The sequence below is a fragment of the Canis lupus genome, chromosome 32, assembly GCF_048164855.1.
Source record: "Canis lupus baileyi chromosome 32, mCanLup2.hap1, whole genome shotgun sequence".
NCBI classification, from domain to species: domain Eukaryota; kingdom Metazoa; phylum Chordata; class Mammalia; order Carnivora; family Canidae; genus Canis; species Canis lupus.
This window is the reverse complement of record NC_132869.1, coordinates 16,076,363-16,096,864: the sequence shown is the minus strand read 5'-3', so window position 1 is coordinate 16,096,864 and position 20,502 is coordinate 16,076,363. Positions and strand designations below refer to the sequence as shown.

Below are 20,502 nucleotides of genomic sequence, written 5' to 3'. Positions count from 1 at the left end.
GGGGTACTAGTCCATCACAGTTTAATGTTTCTAAAGCTCTCATGTCTGAAGTTTCTAAAGCTCTCATGACTCCTATTTTATAATTATTAATCTTCCTATTAAGTGATTCAAGGAAAACTTCTCAGGATTCTTCTGAAATCCAATATAAGTAATTTCAAGTGTAATCCAGGGTAGATTTGAGATAACCCCTACCCATCTCTTACCTAGCTAAGAAGGAAGGAACCAGGCAAAGGTCAATGCATTGGGCCAACATCAATTGATCCAGGTTATAAGACCAAATGCGTCACTTTCTCAGCTCAACAAGCCAGAAGTTCTTGAAAATTAGGCATTCCTTAAGCATACTAAGTAGATGCAGACAGGTGATATCATGTATTGGAAATAATAGAGGACTTGGAAATATAACAAAACTAGATTCAAATTTAAAATCTAACATTCCATGGCTGTGTGACACAGTGGAAAAACCGCTTATATAAAACAAGGAGAATTTTCCCTTTTGAATTTGTTTGCTTCACACACACAAGCACACACACATGCACATGTAATATATGCACAAAACACATGATTTCAGTTGAACATATACATGATATATCTTTTTATTTGTTTTAGCATTTTGATTTCTCTCTGCATGGCTTTATAGTTCTTACTATACAAATCTTATACATATTTTGTTAAATTTATTCCCAAATATTTTATATTTTGATGCTATTACAAATGTTATTTTAAAATTTCAATTGTTGGACTAAATATTTCAACAAAAAGTAGGTATTGTCAGACTAGTTCAAAAACCAAAACCAATTATATTCTATCTATAAAAAATGCCTGGTAAATACAAGGACACAAGTTGAAAATAAAGGAAGAAAGCAAATGTGTACTGTCAAGATAAGAATGTCAAGGTGGCTACATTAATATTAGACAAAATAAGGAAAGGAGAACCTTTTTATTTTTATTTATTTATTTATTTATTTATTTATTTATTTATTTATTTTCCCGAGAACCTTTTTAATAAATGATGTTGGAACAACTAGATATCCTTATAGGAAAAAAAGATCATCAATCCTTACCTCACAACATAAACAAAAACTACTAAAAATAGAATTAAATGTAAAACTAAAACTCTAAAACTTATACAAGAAATCATAGGGGAAAATCTATGGTATTAAAACAGCATATTTAGATAACACTCAAAAATCATGAACCATAAATTGGATAAATTCAACTTCACAGAAATTAAAACCTTCTGTTTTTTTAATATGGTGGTTAAGAAACTGTAAGACAATGGAGCACCTGGGTGGCTCAGTTGGTTAAGCTCAGGTCATGATCTCTGGGTCCTAAGATCAGGCCCCACTTCAGGCTCCCAGCTCAGTCAGGGGCCTAGTTCTCCCTTTCCCTACTGTTTGTGCTCTCTCTCTCTCTCTCTCTCTCACTATCTCTCTCTCTCAAATAAATAAATTAAAATTTATTTTATTTTTTTTAAAATTTTTTTTTAAATTTATTTATGATAGTCACAGAGAGAGAGAGAGAGGCAGAGACACAGGCAGAGGGAGAAGCAGGCTCCATGCACCGGGAGCCCGACGTGGGATTCGATCCCGGGTCTCCAGGATCACGCCCTGGGCCAAAGACAGGCGCTAAACCGCAGCGCCACCCAGGGATCCCATAAATTAAAATTTAAATTAAAAAAATAAATTGAAAGACAAGCAAAAGGATGGAGATTTTATATATATATAAATATGGAATTATATATAAAACATATATTTATTTATAAATATATACACACATATATAAAATGATGAATGGACCGGTATCCAGAACATATAAAAAATTCTTTCAATTCAATAATAAGAAAACAAAAAATTAAAGATGAGTAAAAAATATTTGAACAGATACTTTAGGAAAAAAGAAATTCAGATGGCCAATAAGCACAGGAAAATGTTCAACATCACCAGTGATAATGGCAATGCAAATTAAAACCAAAATGAAACACCACTGTCAACCTTTTTAAATGAATAATACTAAAAAGACTGATAATACTAAGTCTTGATAAAGATATGGACCAACTAGAATTCTCATATAATTTTGGAAAGAATAAAAATAATAAACTACTTCTTAAAAAGTTTGGCAACATCATCTAAGGTACACTTACTATATGATCTAGAAAGTCTCTTCCTATGTATTTCCTTTTTTTTTTTAAAAAGATTTTATTTATTTATTCATGAGAGACAGACAGAGAGAGAGAGAGAGAGAGAGAGGCAGAGACACAGGCAGAGGGATAAGCAGGCTCCATGCAGGTAGCCTGACATGGGACTGGATCCCGGGACTCCAAGATCATGCCCTGGGCTGAAGGCAGCACTAAACCACTGAGCCACCTGGGCTGCCCAAGTATTTTCTGAATAAAAATAAAAATATGTCTATACAAAGACACATGCAAGAATATTCATAGCAACTTATTTATAATTGCCAAAACTTGGAAACTACATAAATGGCAATAAACTAAATGATAGATAAACAAGTTGTGATACATTTACATAACAGAATAATATTCAAAGGAAGAATAAGTTTCTGATATATAAAATAAAATTATGAATCTTTAAAAAGAAAAATAATTCCTGAGTAAAAAATGTCCAGATGCCAAAGAGTAAATACTCTATGATCTATTTTTATAAAAGTATAGAAAACATAAAAATAATCTATAGTGACATTAAATAGATTAGTGGTTGACTGGGGCCAAAGAGTGGAGAAATTGCCAGGGAAAAGACATAAGAGAGCTCTTCAAGAAATAAAGTCATGGAAAATATTCTATATCTTGATTGTAGGAGTTGATACCCAGTAAATAAGTTTGTGAAAACTCACCAAAATATAGTTAAAATATATGCATTTTATTATATACAAAGTGTACCTCTATAAAGTTAAAGAAATAAAAATAAATATTGATATTTTAGATATCAATAAGTTGAAATATCTAAATATATCCCTCTGAATTGAAGATGAGAATGAAGTGGTTCTTCATTACCCCTATTCATGAACTAGGAAAATATTTTCATCCCAAACCCACAACTTTGAGTCTGCTAGTCCAGAGGGATTAGTTCCCAAAGGAAGAATGCTTGCACCAGAGAATACAGCCATGACTCCATTAAAACTGGAAGTTAATACTGTCACCAGCTACTTTGAGCTCCTCAATGCTCAACAGACAAAGAAGGAAATAACCTTGTCAGCTGGAATGATTGATCTTGACTTTCAAGGGGCAAGTTGGACTGCTATTCTACAATGAGAATACGAATGAGTATGTTTGGAATACAGGTGATACCCTGAGGAACATATTAATTGCAATAGTTACTATGTCTAAGCACTATGGCTGCTCTTGTACACTTTCACTTTATAAGGCTCACTTTGTGGACCTGGGCAGCACCCAAACCTACAACTCCTCAATCTCTGCCCCCCCGCCAGATCATTTTTCTTAGCTTCTCCAAGTCCTGGTCCAGACATCTGTGTAACACTGTGTCAAGATACACCAGCATTACTGAGGCTGAAAGTAGAGAAAAACAGGAGTTCCAGTGTGCCCTCATGGGTTCCTGCTTCTCTTTCTCTCTCCACTGCACATCCAGCTTTCCTTCCTAATTGCCACCCAGCTGACCTAAAACTATACCATCAGGATGCAAATGTAAAATTTTGATTAATTTAATTACATAGTGAAAGCATCTTTTTATATCTGGGAAGATATTTCACAGTTCTCTGATATCAATTATCATTTGAAAAGTTGGCATGCATTTCATGTTTTGTGATATAATCTGTGTGTAGAACAATTTTTAAAGTAAGAATTAGAGAAACAGAGTGTGTGGATGAGTAATTGAGTAATTGATATCTTCCTCTAAAGATGGGAGACAAGTGTCACTAGAGAAGAGTGGCTACCAAGCCAGGACTATGGTGAAACAAATAGATATCAAATCAAAAAGAAATATATATAAATGCTATGTAAATTAGTATTGCATTCACCATGTTGAGATAGCTAATGGCATTTACCAATACATGACCCAATTATTATTTGAGAAGATGTACTCAAAAAATATAGTTCAGACCAAAGTCCAAGGGAAAAAAAAATGTTTCTTCTCAAAAACTGATATTTCTTTCTCCTTATTAAGAATAAAATTATATAATCAATCATATTTCCATTTCTTTTGCTCTGGCCACTTGGAAGCTCTAAGTCACTTGTTAAAAATTAATTTTAGAAAGTATTTTTCTACCTGTTATGTATTTCCTGGTCTTTCTTGGGGCAATGAATTATATTTTTTTCCAAATTATAATTTACAGTAGTCTTATAAGCTGCTAGAAGCATTTATTTTAAAAAATTGAAAAAGAAATTAATGCATGAATAGATAAATAAATGAAAAGCAAACAAATTTAGTAGACACTTCCCAAGTGAACATTTCAATATAAATGATAGGATTCATAGTTATTAATACTAAATATATATATGCTTACTTCATTTATTATTAGTTGAATCTGTCATTTAAGACTATTTTCTCTTATCTAAAATTATATTGGATGCTATATATATTTAGCACTCGATTTTTTTTCTATGTCAACAGTCTACATCTCTTTCCTAAAAGAACATCATAGGATTGTTTCAACTAATATATTCTCTTCATGAAGGACAATTCTAAGCACAAATGGAAAGCTTATGATGCAGTAGCCTTCTCCTAATTGGCAGGGAATTTAACATATTAATTTTTAGATATTACTCAGCTTTGGCTTATTACATGATACAGTTTAAGGCAGTATATGAAATTGAAGAAAATATTAATATGTAATTAGGTCGTACAGTCAGTTCCTGTCAAGCCATGCATCATGGAGTTATCTGTTCCACTATGACAATACTTTCATGTTTTCCACATCAGTGTTACTTTAGCACATAAGATCTAACGAGGGCGATAGCACAGTCATTTCAGACTCCGCATGTCCCAGTGCCATTAGCATTCATGCTAAATGAATGCCATTTCATTTAATAAGAAGTCCATTTCCTCTGTCCATTTACTGTCCCTTTAAGTGCCTATTTTCCTATCTAAACCTGCCACAAGGCATGCACGCAACCAGTAAATTGAGGATTTAAAAAGATCTTTACTTTGTATGCCTTGAACTGAATTGCTCTTTATTGGCAATCTAAAAGTAGATGGGATCTATGGCTGTGTCACACTCTCTGTCTTCTTTCCTCACCTCTTTGTAGCTTCCATAATGTTCCCACAAAGTGGCTTATTCAGTAATCTAATAATATTAGTATCAACCGTTCAGTCCCATTTATTTTTTTTTGATGAATTATTTGGATTTTCTTTTTAAGAATGAATGTTTGGGCATCGTTCTTATGCCTGAAAGATTAATAGAGCCTTATTAATTTCAGGTAGATGTTATATTTAAGTGTTTGAATTTGAATGCCTTTTTATATTTAGATGATTGAAGTTCACAATAAGAGAGCACAAATTCTAAGAAATTATGTGGCTATTGAAGTGGAGCTGCCATTTCTCTAAAGTATAACACCCATTTGTTATAAGAATTTTTATTCAAGATGCTGAACTGCAAACACAGAGAATGAGATATTGGCAAAGGAGATGCTATAGAAAGAACAACAACAAAAAAAATCCTGATAGATTCCTTAATCATATAAGTCACTAGTGAACAATAAAGCACTGTTAAGATTGCTTTAGAAATTAGGTCTTGACCTGACTTTTTGAAAAATAGTACAAAGTAAATTGAAAACATAAATGGATATGTGTTTCTGAGAGAGGTTGGGAGAACTTCAGTATAATGAAGATGAAGGATGTTTGTTCTATCAAAGACAAACATTAAAATTAATGATACCAAGCTTAAAAAGGATGAATTATTCAATTTTAGAGTATATAGTATATATCCATGTCATAGGTATGTATACAAAGGGTGTATCTCTACTCATAAAATAATTTGACTAGGATGAGGAAAATCAGGCCAGGAAAAGATGCAGTTCATTCAGAGGTGCATGTCACTGCCCTGCCAGTTTCAGGACACACCGGAGCTATGGTATGTCCATGACAGTTTGCAGACAGAACAACGTTATCCTCTTGGGTCCTACCACACAGTGTGTTATTCTCCCCAGTCTTTGTTCTCCTTTTCTTCACTTCACTGAACTTTCTTTCCCTAATGCTGGCCCTCCTCCTTTTCAACCCTTTTCACTACCTGTCTGGTTCCAGATTTATGGACGTTTACTTTCAGAGCCAGCCAGAGACTGCTAAGCTAGCATCATGCTTATCCCTAGGCAAGACACTCTGGCCTTCAGTTCAGTTATTAAGATTCAGCACTGCTCACCACAAGGGCCAACTTCTGCATTATTTATTATTGTTTTTGACCATTTTTTGCTTATTGTTATGTAACGTTTCAGAAGCCAAAGTGAAAACAACACCTGACCCCTTGGGTGCTGTCATCAACAGGTGCTAGGAGGAGCCAGGAGCTTCAGTAGCAGAAATAGAGTAGCCTGGGGACTCCAGCATGTGCATGAACTAGATTTACAATGAAAACATTAGTTTAAAAAAAGCATAGTTTCAGTCAACTAACAAAAGTCACTGAATCTAAAGTGTCTATCTTGCAGGGTTACTTTAAGTATTTTAGATAACAATAAACTAGCATATACTAGGCCCCAGTAATTTGCATATATATTATATATATAATACTTCCGATTATAAAGCTAAAATTATTATAGAAACATACATAAGTATGCATATATGTAATATTAGTAGGATTTCTCTAATATATATACATATATATGTGTATATATAGTACATAAATACTATAATTGGTGATATTTTAAAAATACTTCAAATATAACAATGAGCTTTCCTCACAAAGCCACAGTCTCTGATACTCTAGCACTTTGCCTTCTTTCCTCCTTCTCCTCTCAGCCCATAGTACCTTCTGTATATTCCATTTACTAAGAAAGCTACAAGTCTCTCAGGTCCCTCAATTCTTAGGAAGGAGGAGGAGACAGGGAAATCTCCACATTGTTAAATACATCCTGTGAAGAATAAGTATTTTTCAAAATATGTACCACCCCTTCCAGTCTGTTTTTATTCAACCTAAAGTGATACTAACCTAGATAAATTGGAGATAGGTATGTTTCCACTTAAAAACCAGCTTTCACCCCTGACTATTCCTCGCTTAAAACACTGCTGTCTCTTTCTAGTTCTGTTTCAATTTTCCCTCTGCCTTTATACCTTTAGGCAGATTGTGCTGCACCAGGTACAACCGTGCCCATGTCAGTTTGTGCCCCACTGGCTAAATTCCTTTGATGAAATAGCCCCATCATAAAACTGGAATAATCAGATAGAAGTTATCCTTGCTTTTCTTGCATTCATTGATGTGTTTATTTCCAAGCTAATTGTTCATTGTACCCTCTCTTCATCTTCTGAAAGAAGCCCCTTGTCCCTCAAATTCCCTGTATGTGTTTGAGTTTCCTGCTCAACTAACAACACTTCCAACGCTTTTTTTAGTTAAAAACTTTAATGCTTTTAACTATTTTTGTTACTTAATATACTGGGTGTCAGCATATTTGCACAGTTTGAAGGCCTGCAAATAGACCTCAATAGTATAAAGATGGTTATGCAAATTGACTTGTTTAAGATAGTCTGTCTAGGATGACCTTGACATTTCTCAGACAAAGAGGTATATTTCCATATATAAAAATCCTCTTCGGGAGGCCTGGGTGGCTCAGTGGGTGAGCTTGAGTGTCTGCCCTTGGCTCAGGGCCTGAGTCCCAGATGGAGTCTGCATCGGGCTTCCTGCATGGAGCCTACTTCTCCCTCTTCCTGTGTCTCTGCCTCTCTCTCTCTCTCTCTCTCTCATGAATAAATAAATAAAATCTTTTAAAAAAATCCTCTTAGATCCAGATAGAATCAGAAAAAGTAGGAAGCTTGGCTATTTCAAATGAGAATTTTAGCTTCAGGAATTGAAGTTCTGTGTGTGTGTGTGTGAGAGAGAGAGAGAGAGAGAGAGAGAGAGAGAGAGAAAGAGAGAGAGAGATGTGGAAACAAGGCTCTAAAAGTTAAATAAGTTGCCTTGGGTCAAATAATTAACACATAGTGCAGTAAGAATTTGAACTGAGGGCCGTGTAGGGCCAAAACCCTCATTAATCCTATAAAATAGTATTTCTCCAGGGAACATCACAGAAAAGGTGATTATTTTCATGAAGAGGAGTCAAAAGTGGGAAAGGGGCTTTTAAGGAGGTACAATATTGACATTCACAAATGGAGAAAAAATATGTTAAAAAACAGCACATGAGCACAAAAACCACCATGGAAACATTTGAGCCATGAATGAAGACTAGCAAACTATTGTTTGATTATTTTGTCTAATGTGAGGGAGAGAATTAGAGATCTGTTTGGAAAAGGAGGCTGGAGACAACCTGAAGGCCTTGAACCCCAGGCTGAGGCGTTTGGACTCCTTGCATGGGCCATGGGGCACTCGTGGAGGCATTTGAGAAGAGGGATGTATTTCAAGAAAAGTGACATGAAAGCATTCCACAAGGAAGAAACACTAGGGAAGGAGACTCAAGCTGGAGAGACAAGTTATCCAGTGATCAGAGTGCTTCCTGAATCATAGTGAGGGTTCTAATTTATGGGGTTGAGCCCTGGGAAAGAATGGAGAGAACAGTTGGAATATTAAGGGAGGATTAAACATGCTGTGGGAGATTATTCTGAAGGACCCACCCCACCTGTGTTTTTATCAATGGTTCATGATTTGCATGCAAGGCCTCTTTAATATCCAGCAGTTATGAAAAAAATAGAAACTGTAAATTTTGGATCAGAAAGCAATTGGGAAGTTTGGTTCAACACTCTGAAGAAATGGCACAATTCTAACTCAAAACCACTGGCACTAAAAGTAAATATTATTATCCTAGAAAGACAGGGTAAACTAAGAGAAGATGAAGTTGACAGGTGAATCTACATAATTAGCTTCACATATTTTATGTTGAAATTTCATTATGAGGAAGAAAAAATAAAGCACAGAGGAAAACTTAAAGGACTATTTAATGAGATATTTAGTAGGATAAAGGAATTCAATCACTCTCCCTTAGGTTAGGAACTGTCCTTCAGCTAGTTACCTCTTTGCTTTTCTCTTGCCAGTAAAGATAAAACAAAGTGTAAATAAAATTGAAAACAGGTATAAAGCAAATACATACAATTTAGATACAAGAAGATAACAGTATAAAACAAACAAGATAGCAAACTAAAAATTCAGACTAGATAAAAAGATAATAAAACAAAGATGAAAGAAGTTTAAATAAGTAAATATTGAATAAAAGAGTACACTAAGAAACTAGACTATTTAAGTTCAAAGAATTCAAATTTAAAAAAAAAATCTTTTTTAAAAGAATAGAGAAATAAAGTCCTCAGAGCTCAGAGTTACCCCTTGAGACACATTGAACTATCAATTTCCAGTAGTCAGGGTACCACACATCTTCCTCCTGAGGCTGGGCTTCACTCCAGAAGGTCCACCATTAAGAGTGGAGGACCCGGGGGCAAATGTACTCCTGTAAGGAAATCCTGAGAGATTTGTCCTTTAGAAAGAAGGCTTTCATTTCTAACACCTGGCCTTCTTTACATATTTGACAAACTGTTCCAATGGCACAACTCCAGCCAATTTTTCTACCTAGCTCCCACAAATTAGCAAAATCTTTCCTATACAAGATAAGAAAATGAACGGAGAATATTCAGTAGCTGGCTGAATGTGGGAAAACAAAGGAATGGAGGAAACAAAGAAGGTTCCAATGTTACAAATTTCCATCTAAGGCTACAGAAGGCATCAAGAGGTTTTAAAAAATGTGACATACATTCCTCTTTATGTATGAAGCTATCAATACTGAAAGGGAGCAGCTCACCGATAAATCACATGGAGACAAATCAGCAAGAACCACTATCAGAGAAATGTTTGTGCCTCTACTTAATTGGATTATTGAAAAGAATCAGACTTAATCAATCTGACTAATCTCATAGAGTCATTGATGGCCAGTAGCTCAAAAATTCTGGTTAGTGAGACGCCTGGGTGGCTCAGCAGTTGAGAGTCTGCCTTTGGCTCAGGTCATGATTCCGGGGTCCTGGGATCAAGTCCTGCATCAGGCTCCCCAGGGAGCCTGCTTCTCCCTCTGCCTATGTCTCTGCCTCTCTGTATGTCTCTTATGAATAAATAAATAAAATCTTAAAAAATAATGGCTCTGCCATTTCATAGCTGGGCAATCTCTGACAAGATACTTCAACCCTTATGAACTTCAAGTTCTTCATCTGTCAAATGGGGATAATGCTATAGGGTTGTTATGAGGAACCAAAGTATTAATCCATATAAAGCACTTAGAAGTCTGCCTGGGATTTAAATGGTCTCAGTAAATATTTGCTATTACTATTATTATTCTAATAGCATGGGCTGGATGTTTGGAAAAGATGATAGCCAGACTATCATGAATTCTTAAAAGAAACTTCAAAATACAGTGCAGCAACTGAGTAGCAGCTGTAAAACTAGGACAAATTTTAAAAATCTCAATCTTCAGACAAAATTTCTAACACCAACACCTAACCTTTCTTAAGAAAGTTTTGACAAAATGTCAGTTAAAGGGTACAGAAATAATAAGATCTAGCAATTATTACATACTTAGTATGAGCCAAGCACTGTTCTAAGTGTTTTACATTTATTAGTGACTCCTAATAATAATGAGTCAAGTACTACTATAGCCAACCCAGTTTCCTGAGGAAAAATATCACAGTTAAGCAACTTGCCTAGGGTCATACAACTAGTTTGTAGAGGAGCCAGGATCCAAACATAGGCATAGAGCTAGAGAACCTGCTTATTTAACAACTAAACCCTCTAAAAGAATTCTGTTTTTCCAATAAGTAACATTAAATTTCTCCTCTTCTCAGAAAGTGACATTTATTCATTCATTCATTCACTCATCCATGAGAGACACAGAAAGTCAAAGACATAGGCAGAGGGAGAGGCAGGCTCCCTGTGTGTGGGGAGCCTGATCAGAACTCGATCCCAGGATGCTGGGATCACACCCTGAACCAAAGTCACATGCTCAACCACTGAGCCACCCAGGTGACTTGAAAGCCACATTTATTAAGTGGATAGTCTTCCCTATAACCTATTTTCCTTTGGGATTCTTTGATTGAAACTTTTGTTTCTATGACCTTTATTGTGTGAACCTTGGTTTCTTTCCCCCCTCTCCCATTCTTTCTCCTGGGTTGTGTGTGAATCACAAATAGAGACACCTAAGTGAGAGCGAGAGCCAAATTTGGATTCAGATTTATGTACCAAACAAGTGACCATTTTTATAGCAAAGCCTGTTAGATTGAAGTTTTTGTTTACTTTGAAATGCATTTGGATTACCCATATATACATATATTTGGATTATATGTTTATATATATATATATATATATATATATATATGAAAAGTGTTTTTATGTAGTATATATACTATGCTACACAGTATAGCGTAGTATATATACATATAGTATATATACTATATATATGGGTTAAATAGCTTACATTTTTATATTTGGTTGTGGTTTTCATTATGCTAGCTGGATGTCCTTGTTGTTACTGTTAAAGGTTTAAATAATCTCTATTGAATTATTCCAAAAAAATCCTAAAGAGTCCCTTTGTATCTGGAGTATTTTGAAATATATGTATATTCTTCACTTAAAATTCATTAAACTTGTATATATAGTATATATTGAATATATATTAAAACTAGATGTAATCACTTTTCATTGTTGATTCTTGAAAAAGATTATTCTGAAATCAAAATCATTATGTTTACAATGTTTTCAGTATTGTTCAAAAACAAATTCTGAGTAGGCAACCACAAACTTCACTTGACATTTGTTTTTCTCTTATTTAATTGATATATAATTGACATATAACATTAAATTAAAGTATATGACATAATGGTTTAATATTTGTATATACTGCAAAATGATCACCAAAGTCTAATTAATATCCGTTACTATGCATAGTTACATTTTTTTCTTGGAACGAGAACTTTTAAGATCTATTCTTCTCTTTTTAATTGACATATCTAATAGTCCAACCCATTTGCCTTCCCTACTTCTCTTACCATCCCATTCTGTGGGTATAAAACTGTAAAACAAAACCCTCTGGAATAAAACCCTGGGGGAGATAATGGCCTTAAATTAGGCAACCAGCTATGAGCAAGATACCTTTGAGAAATGTAAAGAAAAACCAGATGAGTGGAGAATGCACCAATTGGGAATGAGACAAAATGGTGATGATATTACACAGAGGAGCTACAGCACAGAAATAGCAACAGAATATTTTAATTATCATCCCTGCACACTGATTTATGGAGCCAGGGTTCCAGGGGCCCCACAGCATGAGTATCCCAAAGGCACAATGCAGCACTACCTAATCAATTCATGGATGACCCCACAGCATCAGTCAGTGGAGGTTAGTGGTCATTTAAAATTCACCGTGAAAGAAGAGCTTTTAAGGAAGCCCTTAATCAAATGTAATTAGTCTAGAGGGTGATAAAGGACCCATTTAGACATGCCTGTGTGGAGTAATATAAAGTAACTCTAAGTAGGGTTGGCCTTAGGGCATCTTATTTACCAAATCAAATTTAGTTTGATTTTATGCTTTGTTCAAAATGGCATCTGAGCAATTTCTTTCCATTACTTACAGAACCTGATCCTGGCCCATTGTGATAACCAAAAAAGTCCCTGTGGTTTATCTCTCCTCACTCTACCTTATAGTTGCAAAGAGAAGCACAGTTATTCTCACGGACATGTGTCATTGTCTTTCTGATTCATTATGATAAAAATAAATTTGAAAAATGCAGACTCACATGGAAAAAAGATCAACACTCATCAATAACTACTGTTAATATTGTGATATGTGGCCTTCCAGTTATTTTTTCTTTGTCTTTTTGTAGATTGATAATATCCTGAGCTTTCCTTTCCTGTACTTTTGATTTTGAGCATTCCCTTAGTCAGAGAAATCCACATGACCTCCAGGAGAATTGGGGTTCCCATGCAGGAAAGCAAAAAGATAGTAAACTAGCAAATTTTAGTCTGCTTGACCTGTAAAAGCGGCAGTTACAATGCAAGCCGAAGAGCCAGATGGGAGGGACCCTGCACATGGACCCCTGCACATGCCCACAGGGCAGTCAAGTGAAGATCAAGAGACTGCTGAGAGGCCTCCGGTCCCGGCATCTCTGAGAAGCCGAGGCAAGGTCTACAGTCTTCTCAAGCAGTTATCATTCATCATATTTGCTGTTAGCCAGTCTTTAATTTGAGGGAAGGCCTCCCAGTCACAGCAGAGAGCAGCTAACCAACAGGATCCCCAAAAAGAAACAGGGAAGCATGTATTTTCAACCCCCCAGACAAGGATAAATAACTTGCATTTTTGTATTTGATTATGGTTTTTGTTAGGCTACCTGAATGTCCTTGCTGTCCCTGCGAAAAGGCTTTAATCTCCTTTGAGTTACTCAGGAAAACAAATCCTAAGGAGTCCCATTCTATCTGAGGTATTTTGAAATATATGCCTAGACCTAAGATCACTGGATTATGATTTTAATTAGCATGACAAAAATGACTCAGAACTTCATAGCTTTTTGCCACCATGATCATACTGTACCCAAGCATATTCTGAGAGCCGCAAAGAAGATTTTGAATGTGTTTGACATATAGTAGAGAACAGTGGGCTGCCAAGGCATATGGTAAAGATAGATGTATGGTACATATGGAGAGGGTCAATGGCATCACTTTTTCAGCCCCAAGCCCCCCTGGGGAACAGTCAGTTCAGTTCTCCTTTCAGCTCAGGCACATCGGTGCTTAGCGTGAAGGAAGAAGAGCTTCCTCTACCCTGATCCATGTTGCTATAGCAATGACGTCCACCAGCTCCCATACATGTCCCTGTTGGATTCTCGTGGGAGTGGAGGGGACTTGCCTATTGCAACTCTGCTGCTTCCCAGAGGGCTGGGCTGGCAACAAGTTGCTACCTAACTGAGAGAGAGCTTGCCTCTAGGGAGGTAAGCAAACTTTTTCTCTAGTTTGAAAAAGAGAGAGCCAGATTTTATTTTTCTGATTTGTACTGGGGAACAAATGCGACTTTTCCTACTTCATCAGTGTTGGAGGGATAGCACCAGGTTTCCAGGCTTGTCCATAGCCTACAGAGCATTGGAGTCTGAATTCAGAAATTCTCAAAGCCTACTTTCCAGTGGACATGTTGGAGTTTCCTGCCAGTTAGATCCATGGGTCCCATCTGTTGTTTCCTTCTTTTGCATTCTATTCCTCTTTATAACTCTTAGACATGGCAGCTGACTAAATAACAAATCAAAGTATGGCCCTGGACCTACCACTGTCTCTCTGGGACTTATTTCTCATCAGTAAATTAGGGGTTGGACTAGGTAATTTCTAAGCTCCAAAGCTCCAAAATATCCTAAGATTATGCTACTAGCATTTTACTTGTACTGTTTTTTTGTTTTTGTTTTTGTTTTGTTTTGTTTTCCAGAGCTGTTATCTTCCCTGGACCAGAATGGACCATACTCTTAAATGGTTCATGAGCCCCCAAACCTGGGGCTTCTTCTATAATTTTATACATCCAAAGAAAGAATTCGTGAGCTATAGGAGGGGGCCAGTGCAGAAAACGCATGTCTGAGAGAGCATTATGGCTGTGTAAGCTAGGCCAGAGTAGAGGAGACAGCCTCTGGTTCACATGAGCGATCCAGTACAATGATGGGACACTGTGGGGTAGGGTGTTTCCTCAAGGCTCACTGTGGCTCACACAAAAAAGCCACTCCTTGTGCAATCATTCTCTATTTTCCAAGTCATTTTCTGATTTGAATCTGACTTTCCAATACTAAGAAAGAGGCTAGGCTACTCTAAGCAATGGAAGAGTGTATTTATATTATTTGTTAACATCTTCATTAAACACTATGGTTGGCTGAATACTGCCCCTCCCAAATACTAAGCCCTGATTCCTGGACCCCACAAATGTTACTTTCTGTGGAAAAAAAAGTGGCCTTGGAGATGTGACTAAGCTAAGGATCCTGAGATGAGGAGATGAGCCTTCATTATCTGAGTGGATCTAAATGTCATCACAAGTGTACTTATATGAGGGAATTGGAGAAAGATTTGATACAGAAGAGGAGAACAACATGATAACCACAGGAGCAAGATGCTTATGCTGCTGGCTTCAAAGATGGAAGAAAGGGCCAGGAGCCAGAGAGGGCAATGGATGCCAGTGGCAGCCTCTGGAAGCTGGAAGAGACTAAGAACAGTCTATGTGCTGGATCCTCCAGAAAAAAACAGCCCTGCTGAAACCTTGACTGTGGCCCAGTGAACACAGTTGACCCAGTTTGGACTTTGACCTCCAGAATTGTAAAAGAATACATTTATATTGTCTTAAGTGAGTGAATTTGTGGCAACTTGTTATAACAGCAATAAGAAATTCATACAAACAGAAACCCTCTTGCAATGTTAGTATTAATGGTCCCCTGTCTAAAAGTTGAATTGCTTTTATTTACCTTAAAAACATTTTTACTTTTTAAAAGTTAAAAAATAAAAATCTAGTTTCTGGTCATGAGGTCCTTGGGTCACATATAGCAAAAATATTCTAGAAACCTCCTGCTCACCTCAGACAATGCCTTCAACTTTGATTTCTTTCAGTCTGCAGTAGGGTACAGTTTGCCCTGGAAAAAGGTATCGGTTGGTTGATTTTTGTATGTAACTATAAGGAATCGAATATAGTTCAAGAAAAGTAAACCCAAAGAAAGTACCATTACATTATCTATTGGTAAGAATGCCACCTACTGTCATTCAAATGCAGACATTTCCCCTGACTTTCTTATTACAGGATGCCCTTATTAATCTTCTATAGGCATCAGTGCCACCCAACCCTGTCTGGACTTGCAGCTAGATTGGTATCTCTCAAACTTTAAAATATGCATAATATGCATAGGAATCACCTTGTTAAATCTTGTTAAAATCTTGTTAAAATGCAAATTCTGATTCAGGTCTGAGGTGGGATCTGAAATTCTAAATTCTAATAAGCTCCCAAGTGATGCCAATGCTGCTGGTCTGCAGACCACACTTTAAGCACTATGGTGCTAAACTACATTCTGGAAGTTTTGGCCCAAGGTGTATTCAAATAGGCATTACCAATAATAACAAAATCTTGTGGCATTTTCAAGCCCTTGCAGAACTGGCTGGGAAATGCTTCCTCTAAAGGTGTTGTTCCAGCTCACCTGCCCTGTATGCTAAATTCTCCATGTGTGCCTCGATCTACATAACACCCCTAGGTCCTGGCCTGTCCTTCTAAAGATTTTTTTCCTTAGAGCGTAAGCACTGACCTTGCAGGGACCTCTTATGCCCTCCTTGAATGTCAGGACTTTTCCAGTTCCCTGAAATCTTTACCCCAAATAGTCTTCTCTGTGCAGTTCACATGCATCCCTAGGTTGTAACAGTATGCTCAGCCTTTCAAGCATTTTCTCTTGATCTGGATTTGTACCTAGACCTAGACTCACCAGGGCCCTGGGTCTCATGAGCAGTCATTGAACCACCATCACCCCACAGGCTGCCTTGCCTTCATAGGCTCCCTGCAATATCTCAGAGCCTATTTTCATCTCTTCCTGTTTTAAAACTGCCACTCCCTATTGCATCCCCTATCGATTTCAGTTTTTCGTCTGAATAATGACTCTGGTCTTTGGTTAATTTATGGACCACAGACAACTGGCATACCCTGCGCCTCCTAAAGGATCACATATTTCCTCCTTCACCTGCTTCTGGCTTGCTCTCAGCCTGCTTCCTGGGGCCTCTACCAAAGGTCTCTCCAGCTCTCTGCTGCCCTCTCCTGGTGTCCTGTAGCACTGTGAGCGCTTCAACCCCTGGAGGGCACAAAGCAATTCCCTGTCATCACAGAGCCTGAATGACCTAAGGGCCCTAGGAAGCAGAGCAAACTAGTAAGATAAACTGGGCATCTACTACCTTTATCAGTGTTTTGTTTTTAAAGTAAGGATTTCAACAGAGATATCAAGGGAGAACATCCCTAACAGAACGAAAATCCCACGAACAAGCATAGAGGAAGCATCATTAAAGAAAGAGAACCCCAGTTTAACTAAATCAACGCAAGCTCCCCCTCCTGGCTGGAAGGATAGCAAGAAATCTTTTCCTCTGGGTCCCTAAATAAGAATCTCTGAGGGTAGCCCTGATTACCTAGACCTAGACTCACTTTTAATAACCTCACTCCGTGATTCCGGTGAATATTAAGAGTCCCTTGCTTAGACTACAAAGTGTAAGAGAATTGGGAATGAAAACGTGAGTCATAGTATGGAATATACTAAATGACATAATTTGTAGACAATTTTCTAATCCCCCCCCCCTTTTCTAAAGAAGCTGTCCCCAGCCGACCTCCTATACACACATATAAGAGTATCTTGATATTTACCTTCAATTTAAAGACCAGTTCCTCAACCACCCGACTGGGCCTCTTTCTCAGGCCTGACCCTGTCATCTCTATATTTGCTGAGCCTTTCCACCGCGTTAGGTGTCATGCTCTGTGTCTTCAGTGTCAGCTCACAGAGGATCAATGACTCCTCCTCACTAGGCATGGCCCCTGCATCCCAGCAATGCAGTCTCAGACCAGCTCAGTGAAGCCTCCTCCAGCTTAAAGTACTCCAAGGAGTGCATGTATCCACCGCCACCACCACCACAACCAGTGCCCCAGCTCCATGGGCAGACTTAAGCCGTGAAGGTTTGGGCTGGGAAGACACGTGGAATTACACTAACGAGGGACACAACAAGATTCTCTGACATTGCCGTCACCACTGATGTTGCTCCTATATTGTTCTGAGTCTGTAAAAGCAATGGTCTCTCACCTCATCCATGATCTTTCCTGTCCTTCATTTCTATCCCACTCAACGAAACCACTGTCCTTTCCCAAAAGACTTTCTGACCACCCCACTAGTCCAGGTCCCCTAGCACTTCCCCTGTGCACCATTATTTCCCACAAATATGCTACGGTTTTCTTCAAGGTGTGTACATCCTCTATCTTACTTCACTTTTTGCATGTGTAGTTGTTATATTGCAAGGTTATGCCATCTTCTTTATACATCTTTATTACCTTGGAAATGAGCATCCCGGTGTCCAGTTAGAATCTGCTCATTGGATTTCCTCCAAGTGTCACTGACTCAATCCGTGGAAATAAAAAACCTAAACTCTGCTAAGCATCCTTCTGGGGAACCTGACTAGCCCCCTCCACCCATTGAGTCACCAGGGCTTACCCAGTCTCTCTTTATTCTTCAGAGGCCGGACTCCACATTCCTTACTTCCTTCAGCACACACGATCATTTCAATTATCTAACCAACCTTAAGCTGCCTTTTCTCCTTCCCTGTTTACTCTGCTTAGCTAGAAGATCGCTGGCAAATTCAAATTTGCATTTTTAATCAGGCATTGCATCAGATTTTTGTTCTATTATTCTGGATTCCTCTTACATTTAAGCTACTGCTGGGTGTAGGGGTGACAGCATAAATGTAAATAAGAAAGTAATTTGCTTTTCTTCATCTTTAAAAAAAACCTGCCTAAACCTTAGAGAATCTCATATGAAGCAATATTGCTTTTTTTTTCCTTACATGGAAATGCTAGTTATTTTTAAGGTAAAAACAAAGGTTCTCCTAGGGCAAAATCCTCCTGATTCCAAGCCCCCTCTATAGGAACAAGCGTTATTTAAATTGAGTTAGAGCTTTTACCCAGGGTACACTTGGAGAAGGGATGAAAGGAGCACACTTCCCTTTGCTCTTTTCTGCTCTGCTCCACAATGTTCCTCCCCTGAAATACTTGTCCAGCATAGCTGTCCCTGATCTTGGAATGGAGTGTCTTGTCACACAGAGTTGTTACAGTCTTCCAGGCTTCTCTGGTACTTTTATTTCCTATGCAACTGGGTTCCCCCACTCTCAGTTGTCCGCTTCCTCTATTACTGAAGTGAACCACACAACTGACTGAACATCCTCAAACATTTCCTGCATCAGGCTCTTTGTTGCCCTCTTTGAATGTTTGACACTGATATACCATCCTATGAACACCCAAAGTGAGCCTTTGTAGCTCCCAAGACTGACGGCCCTTGAATGATCTTAGGGTGAACCTGAGAATCTGATCATCTTAGATGGAATACAAATGATCTCTGCTCTTCAAATTAACTGAAAATATGAAGTGAACCCCAAAACCATAAACAGAAAGGCAGTGGGATACCCAACAATGTAGGAAGTTGATGGGGTCTGCAGGGAGCCGCTCTGCAGGAGCTGAGAGAGGAGATGAATATTAACACATAAACTCTACCCAGCTCTGCCAGTGACTAGTAACATTTCCTTGAGCCAAGTTATTTAGCCACTTATGCTCCATTTTTTTCCATCCAAAAAATGAATATACTATTGCCTCTGGGCTATTTTAGTAAGCAAATAACAAAAATAGTTAGCACTCATATTGTGTCAGGCACTGTGTTGAGTGTTACGTATATTTTATCTTTCAATCTTCATAGTATTCACAGGAGGTAGAGAGGTAGATTCTTTCCTTATCCCACTTTACAGATAGAAAGACCAGCATGATTGGCTATGGAGGCACTTTTTCCAAAATGGCAGTGCATCATATTTGACTAAAATATTGACTTAGAAGCATAGAAAGTGAAGCCAAGCAAGAATAGCCATGTAGTGAATATATTACAGGGGAAATAAAGAGAACAAAGCCAACAGAACCAGGGCTTGAGTCAGCAGATCCTAAAAAGTTGGGGGAGGGAAGTGCCAGACAGTTGGGCAGATGGAAACTCAGAACAGGAAACTGTGGGAGTCATGTGGAGAAGGGCATGAGTATTGAGATGAAGAACACAGCTGCAGCCTCAGGCTTCGTTTTTTTTTTTTTTTTAAGATTTTATTTATTTATTCATGAGAGAGAGAGAGAGAGAGGAGGGAGGCAAAGACATAGGCAGAGGGAGAAGCAGGCTCCATGCAGGAAGCCCGACGTGGGACTCGATCCTGGAACTCCAGGATCAGGCCCTGAGCTGAAGGCAGAAGCTCAACCGCTGAGCCATCCAGGCGTCCCAGGCCTCAGGCTTCCTATAGCTAAATCTTATTTTGGCCAATTATCAGCTACCTTCATGCACTTGACCTTTATAAGATGGAGAAAACAAAGCCTACTTTGTTAGGTTATTATGGATAAAATGCTTACTAGAATGCCAGTATACAGTAAGTGCTCAATAAGGGCTAGTTGCTATTAATGGCTTAATCGTGTGACTCTACACAATTTATCTCTCAGCAGGGAAGATCAAGAGTCACAGCACCAGCAAGCTATTGACATGTCAATGAAACAGGTGGTAGGGTTATGACATTTGTAAGAATCCAAAGGAAATAGCAGATGGACAGAAGCACAGGTCAGAGATCCTAGAATGTAGGCTGACATATTAACAGACATTTGCAGATGGTCCCAAGGGTGAC

The 20,502-nt window shown here is 37.9% G+C and overlaps 1 long non-coding RNA gene across 3 annotated transcripts in view; it reads left to right on the top strand.

Annotated features, from left to right (window-relative positions):
* LOC140622653 (uncharacterized) overlaps positions 1-20,502 on the top strand; it is a 101,099-nt gene that overhangs the window by 71,286 nt on the left and 9,311 nt on the right. The window contains exon 6 of one of the 3 annotated variants that reach the window (XR_012022344.1): positions 12,704-12,813. The exons of the other annotated variants lie outside the window; for them this stretch is intronic. This is a non-coding gene — a long non-coding RNA (uncharacterized lncRNA). Of the gene's footprint in view, positions 1-12,703; positions 12,814-20,502 lie in introns of those variants that run through there. 3 annotated transcript variants of the gene reach the window in all.